This window comes from Canis lupus, chromosome 18 (assembly GCF_011100685.1).
Source record: "Canis lupus familiaris isolate Mischka breed German Shepherd chromosome 18, alternate assembly UU_Cfam_GSD_1.0, whole genome shotgun sequence".
NCBI lineage: Eukaryota > Metazoa > Chordata > Mammalia > Carnivora > Canidae > Canis > Canis lupus.
Window position 1 is genome coordinate 51785772 of NC_049239.1, and position 4819 is coordinate 51790590.

Consider the following 4819-nt stretch of genomic DNA (forward strand, 5'->3'; position numbering starts at 1 on the left):
CATGCAGTGCCTCGTTTGGATGTGTCTAGAGTCTTGGAAGCTTGACTACTGCCCTATGTTCTCCTACAAATGGACCTCAAGGGCTTGTTTGGAGATTCTAGCAGGGGAGCACAGCTACTATATATCCTTGACCGAAGAGGAAGCCTCCTCTATCAGAGAAGGTTGTCCTCTTCAACTAAGTGTAGGGACACATGTGGAGCAGTAGGGAGGAAGGGGACACACACCTAGCCAACCAGATCAGCTGAATCAACCCTGGCAATCAATGGGGTGATGGATGTCACAGCCAGATTGCCCTCACATCCTCCTTTTTCTTCTTTTGGCATTCTCTGGGCATTTTTTGATGCAAGATGTTTTATTTTGTATTATTCCAGGAAATTGTCTCCATTATTTCTTCAAATATTTTTCCTTTCCATGTTTATATTTCTCTCTAGAATCCCTGTTACTCAGATTTTAGCTCCTTCTACCTTCCATATCTATTTGCTTTTATTTGTTTTTATTGTACAGTCATTTTTTAAAAGATTATTTATTTACATATTCATGAGAGACACACAGAAAGAGGCAGAGACACAGGCAGAGGGAGAAGCAGGTTCTCAGCCCAATGTGGGACTCGATCCTGGGTCTCCAGGATCACGCCCTGGGCTGAAGGTGGCGCTAAACCGCTGAGCCACCAGGGCTGCCCTGTACAGTCATTTTTTTTCTTCAATCCTTCCTCTTAGACTTTCTTCGTCTGGTCTTGGGATTTCTCTGTTTTATGCCTGAAATGTATCCCTTCTGTCGGACATCCCATCTGTTGTGTTCGTTACTTCCACTCAGGCTGGCTTTTCTAGCAGGCTAAAACTGCAGCTGACCATACTAAATGTCCTTCATAGAGGACTCTGGAAGCCAGTGGCTAACACTTCAGCAATAGCCCCGAGGCACAAGGCAGCGAGGGTATTTTCCCATCAACGCACAGTAATCATCATGGTTGGACGGCTGCTCCTGGGGGCGTTAGCTTTCAGCCTGCCCATGCATGGGTAGACCAGGCCATGGTGACAAAGCAAAGTCCTCAGACTGAGAGTTGCAGATGGCAGCCATGGAAATCTGGCCAGCATGCATAGATTTTGTGCCAAGGGGTATGTGCAGGGTTCTTAGCTACAGGAAGAAGACCATGAAGGCAAACCCCTGAGTACTGGTGGAATAAAATTTCCAAAGCAGAGACTAGTTCCAGGGGGTCTGAAGGAGACAAGGCTCAGTGGCAGCACTTGGTTCACAGCTTCCCCATCTTCCAGAGCTCCTTGCTGCAGAGGCCCTTCAGGCATGGTCTCTTGTCTGCTGGCCCCTTTACTAGAAGGTTTTAGTAAAATTCTTAAATGTAGAGTCTGCTGCCTTCAATATACAAAGAAGCTAAACTGGTATAGGACTTGTTACTTTGCCAGCAATTTATCCTTAATAGTTGCCCAGATGTCCCCCAGGGTAGTTACCAGGCTTGCATGACCCTAGATTTTGCCTTCACTCAAAGCCCAACCATCTCTTCCTTCCCGTATCTGAGGAGCATGCAAGCCTAGCTGGGCAGTTTACTTAGCAGGAACCAGGGTCCGTATGATCAAGGTAGTGGAAAGGCAGGACAGCAGCTGTAGCTCACACTGTGCTCCAGTATGACGCATGGATGACACACTGCAAGAGACGCCACCATCCCAACCGAAGGCATTAAGGCACTTTGCATACCTTGCCTGGTTACCCAGAGGAACAAAGCACTAGTGATGTCCTAGGCTGTCTCTTGAGTGCCAATAGTGGCGACAGTTTTTTCCAGTTGTTATGATAGAGTCTGCTGCTGCTAAAATGTGGCTGGTATGTAAACCTTGGTCACTCAGAGTGAGGTGCCAAGCACCAGAAACCTTTGTTCCTAACCAGTACCAGTTGTTAAACAGGGAGATGGTCCCAGGTGTCACTCTGTTCTCATTCATTCTGGAATGCGAACAGCACTCCCTTTTCCTCCTCCTGATTTGAGCCATGGTTGCAATCCTGGGACCTGGGCCCAGGGCCCACAGGAGGCTGCTGGCTCCACATTCTGTCAGGATTTCTAGAAGCAACCAGCAGAGGACACCATTGGCACGTCCAACTGGTGAGGCAGCACCTGCCCCAGCTCTGTAGCACCCAAACCGTCCCTTCAGACTGACTGTATAATCCCAGAAGGGCAGCAGCACCCCACGGGACTCTCTTCCGTAGGCACTAGCAGTCCCCTCCCCTCTGAAAGATACAAAATGGAGAGAGGTGGGAGCTGCCCTTATCTTTCAGTTTTCAAGTCCCCAATCAGGGTGCTGGGGATTCAGCAGTACCTGTCCCCCTAGAAACCCAGTTTCAGAAAATGGTATGGTCAGGCGGCCATACAGGACCGGATGGAACAAGGGGGAGGGGACGAGACCTCAGAACTCTAAAGGGATGTCTTCCCCAGAGACCTCAGCCCGCTCTTTCAAGTGTTCCCGTCTAGATATTGCTGAAGCTTTCAGACTCTTACTTCCCTTGCCCCCCCTCCCTTGGCTTGTCTCCAAAGCCTCTGAGTGCTTTCCTCTTCCATAATTTAGCATTTTGGTAATCATGGTCTGCCTTACCAAACCATCTGTGGCCATACATATGAGAGGGGCTTTTGCAGGGAGGGCCTCTGCTTTCTTGGTTCTTTCTGTCCAAACACTTTTGGGAAACCCCACCCCAACCCTCCTCATTCCCTAGGGCAGAGCATGTAGCGGCACAGTGAACAATTTTACTTCTCTTAGTGTCTCCCAGAACAGAAGGACAGAGACAGGAAAGTCCAGGGGTCTGAGGAAGGGTGGGTAAGGTGGTGCACCCACACTGGGCAGGGGTATATGAAGTTTGGAAGGTACAGGGCTTGTAAATGCCAGGCTAAGGGATTTTGATGAGAACCTCTCTCTCTTTCTTTTAAAAGATTAATTTTAGGGACACCTGGGTGGGTCAGCAGTTACGCGCCTGCCTTTGGCTCAGGGCATGATCCTGGAGTCCCAGGATCGAGTCCCACATCAGGCTCCCTGCATGGAGCCTGCTTCTCCCTCTGCCTGTGTCTCTGCCTCTCTTTCTGTCTCTCATGAATAAATAAATAAAATATTTTAAAATAATAATAATAAAAGATTCATTTTATTTATTTTAGGGAGGGAGAGCACAAGCAGAAGGGGCAGAAGGAGAGGGAAAGAGAATCTCAAGAAGACTACATATTCAATGTGGAGCCCCCACGCGGGGCTCAATCCCAGGACCCTGAGATCATGACCTGAGGTGAAGTGAGACACTTAACCAACTGAGCCACCCAGGCCCCCCCAATGTGCAGAATCTCTTGAGATGGCAGGATCTGATCCATCAGGTCTGGAAAAGGGAGACAGGTGTGGCAGAAAGGGCTGTGGCCCAGCCTAGCCTTAGTGCAGCCCCTAAGCAGGGCTGACTCTGTCTTCCCAAGGTGTTGGAGCTTCAGAGAAATGGCCATGGAAACTTGGACTCACCCCAGCCCGGTGAGCAAGGACGGCCATCCTATCCTATACCAAGGCGAGGGCATGCAGACCAAAAGAATATAGGAGTTTATCACCGACAGAAGGAATTTCCAGAAGGTGAACTTCAGAAAGAAGGAAAATGACTCTAGAGAAGAGACCTGAGAGGCAAGAAGGAATAGTGGTGATGTCGAATTTGGGTAAGGGGTGGCGGGGGGAGGCGGCTCTTAAAAAGTCAAAGTACTGGAGAACACAACCCCTTAAGAACAGGGGTAGTAATAATGTGTTATAAAGGCTTTAGGGCACCTCGTGTCTCAGTGGTTGAGCATCTGCCTTTGGCTCAAGTTGTGATCTTGGGGTCCTGGGATCGAGTCCCACATCGGGCTCCCCACAGGGAGCCTGCTTCTCCCTCTGCCTGTGTCTCTGCCTCTCTCTCTGTGTCTCTCATGAATAAATAAGTAAAATCTTAAAAAAAAAAAAAAAAAGAAGGATTTCATACCTGTAGGGCAAGTTTGAAAAATTCACCATATAGTGCTAGAACCCCACTGGAAATCTCTGAAGCAACTGTAGCAGGAAGACAGCAGGTTACAAGCCTGGAAAATGACAGACCCTTAAAGATAGAAAGAAGAAGTGAGCTTCTTACTAGTTCCTTACACTTCAAGTGAACAGAAGAGTTTATGGACTTTCCTCCATTCTCACGCTGGATATTTGGTGAGTTACGTAATTATTCAAAACAATGCTTGACGTATCTTAACATGAACTTAGTATTTATTTCATAAGAGAAAAAGACAAACTCCCTGAAATGTAAGAACCAGCTTATAGAATAATACAATGAGCAATAGGAACTTGTTTTAGCTTAACATTTTTTTAATGAAGCAATTTACAATCTTATAAAAGGAGCCAATGTTTCTGATACTTTTTGCTCCTTCATAATAAGGGGACTTACATTTTTTTGCCTTCACCATCTTTAATCATCTTTCCAAACTCTTATTTGGTAATTATTCAGGAACTCCAATTGTGTCAAGGTCAATCTTGGTATTTTATATTATCCTAGGGAGTTATTCATTCCCTCTGAATTATCCAGCTGGTTGTTGTACTTTTTCTCAGCACATTCTCTAGTGATTATTTTTATTTCTCCTGGATCTGTGATAATGAACCTGCACCAGTCCTCTTTCTCAAGCCTATGTATCTTTAAAGTTCTGTTTTGTTTTTTACTGTTAGTGTTTTATTTAAGCATTTTTGTTTACAAAAATATGGAACAACTCACCAATGTGCTGTGTCATCCTTGTGCAGGAGCCATGCTAAATCTTCTCTATTGTTCCAGTTTTAGCACATGTCCTGCTGAAGCGAAC

The 4819-nt window shown here is 46.5% G+C and overlaps 1 non-coding gene across 1 annotated transcript; it reads right to left on the bottom strand.

Moving 5' to 3' along the window:
* Positions 1–4714: 4714 nt before the first annotated feature.
* Positions 4715–4819, bottom strand: LOC119864335. The gene has a single exon (XR_005373721.1). It is a non-coding gene; the product is annotated as a U6 spliceosomal RNA (small nuclear RNA).